The following is an 11,882-nucleotide window of genomic DNA, read 5'->3' as shown; positions in this document are numbered from 1 at the left end:
GATGACATGCTTATTGCTTCTAGAAGCATGGTGGAGATAGATAAGTTGAAATCTCAACTCAGTCAAGAGTTTGAGATGAAAGACATGGGCGCTGCAAAGAAGATACTGGGAATGGAGATTAAGAGAGAGCGATCAAGTAAGAAACTATACTTGAATCAGAAAGGTTACATCGAACGAGTAGTTTCTCGATTTGGGATGCAGAATGCGAAGGCGGTGTCAACACCTTTGGCACCACACTTCAGGTTCTCGGGAAAACAATCTCCCACTACTACGGTGGAGAAGGATCATATGGATCGTGTACCGTATGCTAGTGCAGTTGGCAGTTTGATGTACGCTATGGTGTGTACTCGTCCGGATATTTCACAGGCGGTCAGTGTGGTTAGTAGGTTTATGGCAAACCCGGGAAAGACACATTGGGAAGCTGTGAAGTGGGTCTTGAGGTACTTGAAGGGTACTGTTGATACGGGTTTGTGCTTTGGTGGAGACACATGTCAGGTAAGCGGTTATGTTGACTCGGATTATGCTGGCGATCTAGATAGAAGACGATCTACTACTGGTTATGTATTTAAGGTACATGGTGCTCCAGTTAGTTGGCGATCGATGTTACAATCTACAGTTGCGTTATCTACTACGGAGGCCGAGTATATGGCTATGGCCGAGGGTGTGAAGGAAGCATTGTGGTTGTGGGGTCTTCTGGATGATCTAGGGATTAAGCAGGAGTGCGTGGATGTATGGTGTGATAGTCAAAGTGCAATCCACTTGGCGAAGAATCAGGTTCATCATGCTCGTACTAAGCATATCGATGTCAGGTATCACTTTGTACGAGATGTCATAGAGGAAGGTGATGTTTCTCTAATGAAGGTACACACAGATGAGAATCCCGCGGACATGTTGACTAAAGTGGTGACATGTAGCAAGTTTCAGCATTGCCTAGAATTGCTACAAATCGGCTCGTGTTAAGTTGCCCGAAAGGACGTAATGGCGACAAGGTAATCTTTATGTGAAGGGTTGGTAGAACTACGGTAGGCTTGATCCTATAAAAGGGTGCGTAGGCAGCCATGGTCATATGGCGCAGTCGGATGAAGTTACAAGAAGCAAATATATCTTACAAGGAGTATCCTGGTGTTCGTCCAAAATTTGAAGTATATCAAATTGTGTACGAGGTGGAGAATTGTGAGAGGCGGTTTAGTTGGGTTTAGTTGGCAGTTTCCAAAACTCATAGGCGGTTTCAAACATGGCAATAGGCGGTTTAAGCAATAGGCGGTTTGGATTCAATTTCTAAATTTTGGTTCAATTTAGGAGGGATGCCACCGGCTTATATTAATTATAAAAGGGGTCTTGAGTATTTGTAAACAACAATCAACCAACACAAGCAACAACAACTCTTCTTTAGAGAGAGCTAAAGAGAGAGAGCAAGTGAGAGAGAAATTTTTTGTTCATAGTTTTGAGCGGTGTTAAATTTCTCGGTCGTCGAAGATCTAGTATAGAAGGTTAATTTCTATACGGTACCATCTTGGGACGAACTTGCGGGTTGTGTGAGTCGTCTTCATCTATCCTTCAATAAAGATTTCTTGTTCGCCCGAGGACGTAGGCTTTAAAGCCGAACCTCGTTAAATTCTGTTCGCATATTTGATTTTGGCTTAGCTTTTCGATTAATCTTCATAATCGGATCAATTTCTAGGATAGGTTCGATAGCTTCCGCGACGAATGTTCTAACAATATGGAAAATTTGGAAGAATGGATTGAGGAAGTGGAGGAGACAGCTTCTTGTTATTTTCCGAAGCTTGTTTATTTGTACATTGAATATTGCCCAAAGTTGATCACATTCCCAACTAATTTCCCCTGTCTTGTGGAGCTCACCATTAGACAAGTCAATGCCAAGGTATTGAATATCAACAACATTATCACTTCTCTGCAACACCTTCACATTGTGGATTTTCCACAACTTGAGTTTCTGCCGCGTCAGATATATCATCCTAGACTTACGCATCTGATCATTAGAGAATGTCGTAATTTCCAAGGTTTCCTTCCACATATACAAGACATTGATATACAAGCCCTTGAAATGATACAAATTTTAGATATTGAATGGTTGCATCCTCAATCTGATAGTACAAAGAAGGTTATTCAGAAGAAGTTTAGGCCCAGATGGTGATATAGATTGAGGCAGCAGCAGTGATACCCAACTAAATGAGGCATCCAGTAACACAAAGCCAAAAAACAGAAAACGTCGATCTCAGAATTGAATTTCCTATATTATTTGAAAATTCTGTTTGTTTGAAAGTTTTGTTGTTCATTTTGAGGTTTCATCCACCAATTATGTCCATGTAATGATTTAGTAATAAGAATTCCAACAATTTTTCTTTTAATTGATCAGAGTTCAACTCTGTTTCCAGGTTTTATTTGATGATACAGTTACGCTTTCCCACGTCAAAAGCTTCTTTAGGTCTAGGGTTCCAGACACAAATACCTAACTACCTTCCTAAAAAAAATGATAAGGAGAATTTGAATTAAACAATATTGATCTTATTATAAGTTTCTTTAAATATCACCGTCTATTTGTTCAGTAAAAACTTGTTTTATGAGCGTGAAATGAATAGTCCCACATGAGAGAAAGACGATATAACAACCAAGAATTTTCTTAGTATCAACCACTAAAACATTGAGCTAAAGTAGATGATATAGTCTTCTTACACTTTCTATATTAAACTATAACTGGTACTCGCCAAGGATTTTCCTAGTAGCTCGTTCTACATCGATCTCATTGTTTTCTACTAATAAGGAGTAACAAACAATTCAAGAAAGGTATGTTCATATATAACAAGTATATACTTATGTGGATTTCTTAATGATGAAAAGGGAGTATATATATATATATATATATATATATATATGCCAATTCTATTTTCTTTTTGGTTATTCTCGGCCTCATTCTTCTTTTTCAATCTCTTCTTTCAATCTCTTCTTTCAATCTCTCATGACTCAATACATCAAACACAATTTACAACATTCAAATGTGAGTTATTAACAACATTACCTATTTACAACTGATTTGAGTTTATGAACAAACCACATTTACAAGTTGATGTGGGTACAAGCAAATGTGAGTTATTAACAACATTATTACCTATTTACATCACCTTCCATGCCAATGTCATATTGGTTGTCTATCAAATAGATCTCTATTTGTTGCTAAGCACATGAGATGGCTAGAAAAAGTGATATTTTTTTTAAAGTAAACTTTAGATATAGCATTCACAAATAGCACCAAACATGTGGACACAATAAATTTAGATATAGTATTCACAAGTAGTATTAAACATGTGAAACACAATAAATTTTTGCAGGATATAATCATGATGAATAAGATGGCCTAGTATAATGTATGAGTGTGATATGTTTGTTTCTTGTGTGATACGTCAACTCGTGTGTTTTTCACGTGTATATATCTTTCTTGTATTCTTCAAAAAAATGTAAATCAATCTAACGACTCAGGCGTGCATAACAACTAAGTTGGACACACAAGAAAGTTCTATTTGATTGGCTTTCTTTTAGGCTCTCCTCCTTCATTTATTTGGGTGCATGTATATGGATTCAATGATTCAACTACTAATGTTGGAAATTTGAAGCTTTTTCTCTGTTTAGGAATTTTGAAGCAAAGATGGTGGTTGGTGGGGACAAGTATTAATGTTGGAATTGAACTGAAAAGATGAGAGATGCTTTGAAACCTTCAAATTTGTTTTCCTAATTTTGTTAATTGAATGGGACAACAGGGGGGAGCCTCTTAAATTATGGCCTCACTTGTGACAGGAGTACCATGTCTTTTCTACCTACATTTTTCTCAATAACTTATATATACTAAATTTTTTTATATCATATCATGATAACAGAATAAAATGCGAGTACTAAAATGCAAAAATAATTATCAGGGGTGAAAGAATTCCGTAAAAAACATAATTAAGGATGAAATTAAGAAAAATTGTGTAATAGTCCCACATTGCTCGCAAGAGTGTCCAGAGTCTGGGCTATAGATGTACGCTCAAGCTTAGTAAGTACCGAGGCCTTTTGGATCGGCTCATGGTGCCTTCACCAAGAACAAAAGTTTGTATCTGTGTGAGGTGGTTAAAGCAGAGACAATATCGACAAAGCATTAAAGCCAATGAGAGTAAAATAGCTAGAGAAGAAAGAGGACCCAAATACCTTACTTTTTGTTATACAAATTTTGTTCCCACACACAAGTACACAACACCACTTTATCTTAGAGCATCCGGATGGTTGGCCCAGACTAATATCAAAAAAGAAAAGTCTAGGCGACCTGTGACCGTTCCTCGTACCTTCTTGTCCAGAAAGAAATTCACACATGGAGATGATTTTGGCTGTAATATCTGATGCCCAAAATCGACAAGTCAATGAAGATTCAGTCAAGCTTTGGTTGAAACGCCTCAGAGATGTCGCTTATGATGCCGACGACGTGCTCGACGACTTTGCCTACAAATTAAGGCGTGGAGATCACATTATGAACAGTCATCTTAAGCGAGACAAGGTACGTAATTGTATACGTCTGTCTTATGGCTAACTTTCCCGTACATGAAATACTCTGGAGCAAGATACCCAAATGTTCCAAATATACCATAATGACTGATTGACTTTTTGTGTTACTTCCATAACTCTGTTACCTGTGGTCTGAACTCCTCAGAGTCAAGAGAGAAGAAGGTTTGAAGATCTTACGTCTTCATGTGTAAGAGAGGGTTCCTAGTTTGGCAGTTTCAAATTGGGTTTCAATTGGTTTCTAATTTTGGTGGCTTCCTAAGTTATGGTCGGTGGATGGCTTAGGCGGTTTATCATAGGCATAGGCGGTTTCAATTGAAATTAAAGGTTTCCAATTTTGGTTGATGTCACCGGCTTATAATGATTATAAATAAGGGGTTGAGTTCTTTGTAACATCTTCTTCGCGGCTAAATGTCTTATTTACTAGATGTCAATGTTGAGATCCTCAAATCAAAAGACATCTCCAATGCAACACTCTAAAAACCTAAAAATAACTTAGGTGTCATTTCCTAGATGGTTAGATTTGCTTTTAATGTTGAGTGGCCAATTGAGATCCTCAAAAGAAATCTCAAATATTGAGTTTCTTCTTGAGATATCTCAATATTAAATGATGCCACATCATTTTGAGATCCAAATTGAGTGTTGCATTGGAGAGAGTTTTTTACAAAAAATTCAAAAAATCCTAGGTGACACTCTAAATTTTTCCATTTGAGTGTTGCATTGGAGATGCTCTTAGTATAAGTTTCTTTAAACATCACCGTCTATTTGTTCAGTAAAAACTTGTTTTATGAGCGTGAGATGAATAGTCCCACATGAGAGAAAGACGATATAACAACCAAGAATTTTCTTAGTATCGACCACTAAAACATTGAGCTAAAGTAGATGACCGACCGACCTTAGTGCCAAGTGGCTACTTTTGAGGGTTAATTATCATCTACAAAATCATATGGCTTTATACATCGATCTCATTGTTTTCTACTAATAAGGAGTACCAAACAATGTTCATATATAATAAGTATATACTTGTTTGCATTTCTTAATGATGAAAAGGGAGTATATATATATATATATATATGCCAATTCTATTTTTATTTCACTTTTTGCAGTGAATGGGGGGAGTAGAAAGCTATATGGTGCGGTAGCAACTGAATAGTAAGTATTCAAACTTTAGAAGAGAAAAGAAATGAATGTTTTGACGATCTAGAATTGTGAAGCATATTCAGTTTTTCTCCTTTGACATTGGATAGTTGGAATAGTGTTTGAAATATAGATATGTGAATGGTTTTGATTATTTGTTAATGTTTTTTATATTATTAATTTGAAATGATGGGATCAATGCAAGTGTTAACTTTTTGTTACGGGAGGTTTCACAAAAACTGTCACAAATAACAAACATCATCGACGGTTTTCTAGGCGTCGATACCAACTGTCAGTAATAATATCACAATGGTGTTCTGACGGCGGACTCCATGTAGTTGCTGAACACTATTAGCTGCGTATGTAGTCCATTAGTGACTGTTTTCTAACGTCACTAAAACTCTTTTATTTTATAGTGATAATAAGGATATACTTATCTGCATTTCTTAATGATGAAAAGGGAGTATATATATCTGCCAATTCTATTTTCTTTTTTGGTTATTCTCTCTTCTTTCAATGTCCCAAAACATTCAAAATGAATCAAATTTATTTCATTCTATGTTCTTCGATTTGAGTTGAACAAATCACGTTTACTGGTTACAACTTGACGTGGCTACTAGCTAATGTGAGTTATTAACAACATTATTACCTATTTACATCACCTTCCGTGCCAATGTCATATTGGTTGTCTATCAAATAGATCTCTATCTGTTGCTAACCACATGAGATGGCTAGAAAAAGTGATATGTTTTGTATATATCACGTATATTTTTTTCTATCACTTTAGTTGAATGGTAAAAGGGCAAAAATTGGTTGAGGGGTAAAAATGTAAGCAACTAATTTCTGCCCCTCAACCATAGTCGTAGCTTCAATACTTTGTGCAGCTAATGAGACCACTATGCAAAGTAAGTTTTTTTTTTTTTTACTTTTTTTGAATCAACAAAATTCGAACTTTTGTTATTTTCAAAAGGAAGACATACTATTACCATTCAATTAAAGTGAACTTTAGATATAGTATTCACAAATAGTACCAAACATGTGAACACAATAAATTTTTGTAGGATATAATCATAAGTTGCTACGAGTTAATGCAACAACGGCCAACAAGTGTGTTGTGTTTGTTTTTTGTATGATTCGTCACACACGTGTGTTTTGCACGTGTATATATCTTTCTTGTATTCTTAAAAAGATGTTACTCGATCTAACGACTCACGCGTGCATAACAACTGAGTTGGACACAAGAAAATTCTATTTGATTGGCTCTCCTCCTTCATTTATTTGGGTGCATGTATATGGATTCAATGATTCAACTACTAATGTTGGAAATTTGAAGCTTTTTCTCTGTTTAGGAATTTTGAAGCAAAGATGGTGGTTGGTGGGGACAAGAATTAATGTTTGAATTTTGTGAGAGAATTGAAAAGATGAGAGATGCTTTGAAACCTTCAATTTTGTTTTTCTAATTTTGTTAATTGAATGGGACAACAGGGGTAGCCTCTTAAATAATGGCCTCACTTGTGACAGGACCATCTCTTTTCTACCTACATTTTTCGCAATAACATCATATATACTAAATTTTTGTATATCATATCATGATAATACAATAAAATGCGAGTACTAAAATGCAAGAATAATCATCGGGGGTGAAAGAATTATGTAAAAAACATCAATTAAGGATGAAATTAAGAAAAATTGTGTAATAGTCATACATTGCTCGCAAGAGTGCCCAGAGACTGGACTATAGGTGTATGCTCAAGCTTAGTTTATACCGAGACCTTTTGGGTGGGCTCGTAGTGACTTCACCAAGAACAAAAGTCCTTACCTGTGTGAGATGGTTAAAGCAGGGACAATATCGGCAAGTGTTAAGGCTTGGGGCGTTACAAAGTGGCATCCGAGGCTCCGAACCGAGGACGGCCCTTCGCTGAGGGTGGGGGATTGTAATAGTCCCACATTGCTCGCAAGAGTGTCCAGAGACTGAGTTATAGGTGTACGCTCAAGCTTAGTAAGTACTGAGACTTTTTGAGTGAGCTCGTGGTGCCTTCGCCTAGAACAAAAATTCGAACCTGTGTGAGGTGGTTAAAGCGGGGACAATATCGGCAAGTGCTAAGGCTTGGGACTTTACAAATTGCAACTAGTTTATTAAAGTATGTTCCGATTTTCCAACTTTTTTCGGTTGTTGTAGATAAAAGAAAGGGTCCTAAAAGAAATTCATCAAAGCATTAAAGCCAATGAGAGTAAAATAGCTAGAGAAGAAAGAGGACCCAAATACCTTACTTTTTCTTATACAAATTTTGTTCCCACACACAAGTACACAACACTACTGTTCCTCGCACCGTCTTGCCCTTGCCCACAAGGAAAATTCACACATGGGTTGCCAAACTTCTTGTCCACACAGAGAAAGAGACATAAAGTCATAACTCAATGAATAGAGAGAGAGACAGAGCTCCATAAAAAGAGAATAATTGAACTCCATAATGAGATTCATCACTACTAGGAGAGAAAGTGAGAAAGAAAGAAAGAGAGAGAATGGCAATAGTTGAAGGTCTTCTAGTTAATGGTGTAACTGAAATCTTGAAGAAACTGTTGCCGGTAATCTCAAATGAGATCAGTCATGTTTGGAATATAAGAGGTGATCTGAAAAATCTCGAAAAAACACTGGAGATGATTTTGGCTGTTATATCTGATGCTGAAAATCGACAAGCGAATGATAATTCAGTCAGACTTTGGTTGAAATGGCTCAGAGATGTCGCTTATGATGCTGACGACGTGCTCGACGAGTTTGCCTACGAAATAATGCGTCGAGATCACATTATGAGCCATAGTCGTAAGCTACACAAGGTATGCAATTTATTTTCAGTATGCAAAAACATCTCATTTGATTACCAGATGGCTACTAAAATCAAAACTATCAACACAGAATTAGATAATATTACCAAGAAAATGGCTACCTTTGGATTCAAACTAGGCAGTAGTACTACTAGTACTACTACTTGTACTAGTGATCATCTCCAATGGGGAGGCCGAAACAACACTGACTCCTATGGGGATGACTCTGAAATTAATGTCGAAAGGGAGGATGATATATCCAAGATAGTTGACATGCTGATTAACTCAGATTCACATGGTGATGAAAAAGTTTCTGTCATATCCATTGTGGGTATGGGAGGAATCGGAAAGACAACACTTGCTCAACGAGTCTATAATCACCCGACTGTAACCAAACACTTTGACTTAAAAATATGGGTTTATGTCTCTAATCGTGATATTGTTGTCGATAAAGTTTTAAAAGATATCCTTAACACAATTACTGGATCTACTTGTGACACACCAACAACTGATGTGTTGGTATGTCGACTTCGGGAAGAGTTGAACGGTAAGAAATATTTGTTAGTCCTCGATGATTAAAGATATTGGAAAATGGACGAGTCTTAAAAGTCGGTTGGTAGTTGGTGCTCAAGGGAGCAAAGTTTTAATAACTACACGAAGCGTTGAGGTTGCATCAAACGTTAGGGGAGCAATCGATCCTTACAATTTGCAACAGATTTCGGATAAGGGTTGTTGGTCTATAATCAAACACAGAGCATTTTCTCCTGGCGGAGCACGGGAGAGCTCAAATATGATAGATCTAGGAAAAGACATAGCAAGTAAATGTGGTGGTGTTCCCCTTGCAGCACAAACATTGGGAAGTCTTATGCACAACAAAAATCAACAAAGCGACTGGCTGGAAATAAAAGACAATCCAGTAATGAAAAGCTTAGAACATGAAAGTAGAATAAAGGGAATATTGAAATTGAGTTACGATCATTTGTCGCCTAATCTAAAACAATGTTTCTCTTATTGTTCTATATTTCCAAGGGGATGGGACTTTGAGAGAGAAACTATGGTCCAGTTGTGGATAGCGGAAGGGTTTGTTCCATCACCAATGGAAGAAGAAGGAAATAAATGTTTTAATATTTTGGTAAACAATTCATTATTCCAAACTCATTCACCAAACCAAGATAATTATTATAAGATGCATGATCTTATGCATGACCTTGCACAAAGTGTTAGTGAGAATAACGAGTTCTTAAATGTGAAGGTGACCAAAATTGATACCATTTCTAACCAAGAAGTTCGTCATCTAGGGGTTGATTTTGACGAGGAAGAAATTCCAATAATATTTCCAAAGAAATTGCACACTTTTCTTACCTTCAATGAAAGGTATCCATGGGAATCTAATTGTGTATTTAGTAATAAGTTCTTACGCATATTATACTTGAGTGATTCAACGATTACGAGTTCACCTCTTTCTTTGGCCAAATTGAAACACTTGAGATACCTTAACCTCAAATACTGTTCAGTCCAAGTACATGATTTGACTATCGGTGCTCTATATAATTTGCAAACACTCCTATTAATCGGCTGCGATGATCTTCGAGGTCTCCCTAATGACATCGGAGCATTAAAAAATCTAAGGCATCTGTCTCTTGTTGGATGTTCAGAACTTGAAGAATTGCCCAAGTCTATTTGTAGCCTGTCTAACTTGCAGTTTATGTTCATCAAGGAATGTACTAAATTAGAAGGGTTACCCAGTGACATTGGAAATTTGAAAAAACTGAGAATTCTCGATCTCTCTTGGTCCATTAAGATAAAGAAATTACCTGACTCCATTAATGATTGTCATGATTTGGAAGTGTTGAATGTTCGAAAATGTGAAAATCTTAATGAGCTACCGAAAGAGTTGGGAGCTTTGAAACGTTTACGTGTCCTAAATATTTCTTTAACAAGTATAAGAGATTTGCCTGACAGTATTATGGAATTGACGGAATTGACGGAGTTACATCTGGGGAACTGTCAGCCTCCCAAATACATAGGAAATTCGACTAACCTGAAAAGTCTTACATGGTCATACGACGCCATAGGAACATTGTTAGGTATGGATCGCCTAACTCGTCTTGAAAGATTAGATAGGTATGATGTGAGTGGGTCACATTGTGCTGTTGGTGGTGGTGGTATTGGAGACCTGGGAGGTCTGAATCTCATTGGTGGTCACTTAATGATCAATTGTTTGGAGAGGGTAAGAGGTGGTGGAATAGAGGAAGCCAAACGAGCCAATTTAAGGGGAAAATCAAATATTACCCTTTTAGAACTAAACTGGCATGGTCCTTATGTAGCTATCGATGATGATGATGATGTTGACGAAAACGGACATTTGTTGGATGAAGACGTACTGGAAGGCCTTCAACCTCATTCTAATCTGAAGAAAATATTTATGGATGGCTATAAAGGTTTGAAACTTCCATCATGGATGACTAATACGTCTCTACCAAATTTGTTGAGGCTAAAACTGCAAAACTGCAAAGGAATTCAACAACTTGGAGGCCTTGGTCAACTTTCTCACTTGGAAACGCTTATTTTAGATCATATGGATACTTTAGAAGAATGGATTGAGGAGGAGGAGACAGTGTCTTGTTATTTTCCCATGCTTGTTGAGTTGGTCATTAAATATTGTCCAAAGTTGATTACATTCCCAACTAATTTTCCCTGTCTTGTGGAGCTCACCATTGAACAAGTGAATGACAAGGTATTGAATATCACCGACTTGACTTCTCTGACCCACCTTGAAATAGTGGATGTTCCACAACTTGAGTTTCTGCCACGCCAGATATTACATCCTAGACTTAGGTATCTTCTCATCACAAAATGTAGTAATTTTCAAGGCTTCCTTCCACATATACAAGACACTGATTTACAAGCCATCGAGGGGTTACTATATTTTAATATTGAATGGTTGCATCCTCAATCTGATAGTACAAAGAAGGTTCTTTCGAAAAAGTTTACTACTATTGGGATACAGGTTCATCTTATTTACTACTTTTATACTCCTCCTCTTCCTGTACTAGTTAGTAGATTGCTGCTTCTTTATGTTCTATTTTTCTTTATGAAGCGCAGAGAGGGTGGTGATCTAGATTGAGGCAGCAGCAGTGATATGCAACTAACTGCGGCATCCAGTTGTTAGTTTTCCTTGGTAAGAATTCGTAAGTTTTTATTTCAATCAAATCTTCTTTATCAATTACAAACTCTATTTATAGGTAGAGTTAACTCAAGAGAAGAGAAACAGTTATTAGTAGTTTGTTAGCTAACTAACTAACTTTATTGTTACAGGTAACTAACTCATAGGAGTGCCTAAAGTAAAGGAGAAGAAACTTTGTTGAGCTGGG

General features: G+C 36.9%; 1 pseudogene across 1 annotated transcript; it reads left to right on the top strand.

Moving 5' to 3' along the window:
* The first annotated feature begins 8,192 nt into the window (after positions 1 to 8,192).
* LOC147570695 (putative disease resistance protein RGA1) lies at positions 8,193 to 11,674 on the top strand (annotated as a pseudogene). Its single transcript, XR_015231489.1, has 2 exons — positions 8,193 to 11,518; positions 11,609 to 11,674. The product of XR_015231489.1 is annotated as a putative disease resistance protein RGA1 (transcript).
* Positions 11,675 to 11,882: the final 208 nt, after the last annotated feature.

Source organism: Eschscholzia californica, unplaced genomic scaffold, assembly GCF_041429995.1.
Source record: "Eschscholzia californica isolate CP2 unplaced genomic scaffold, dmEscCali1.0.p SCAF_1, whole genome shotgun sequence".
NCBI classification, from domain to species: Eukaryota; Viridiplantae; Streptophyta; class Magnoliopsida; order Ranunculales; family Papaveraceae; genus Eschscholzia; species Eschscholzia californica.
Note: the sequence above shows the minus strand (reverse complement) of the source record. Positions and strands in the feature narration are given on the sequence as shown.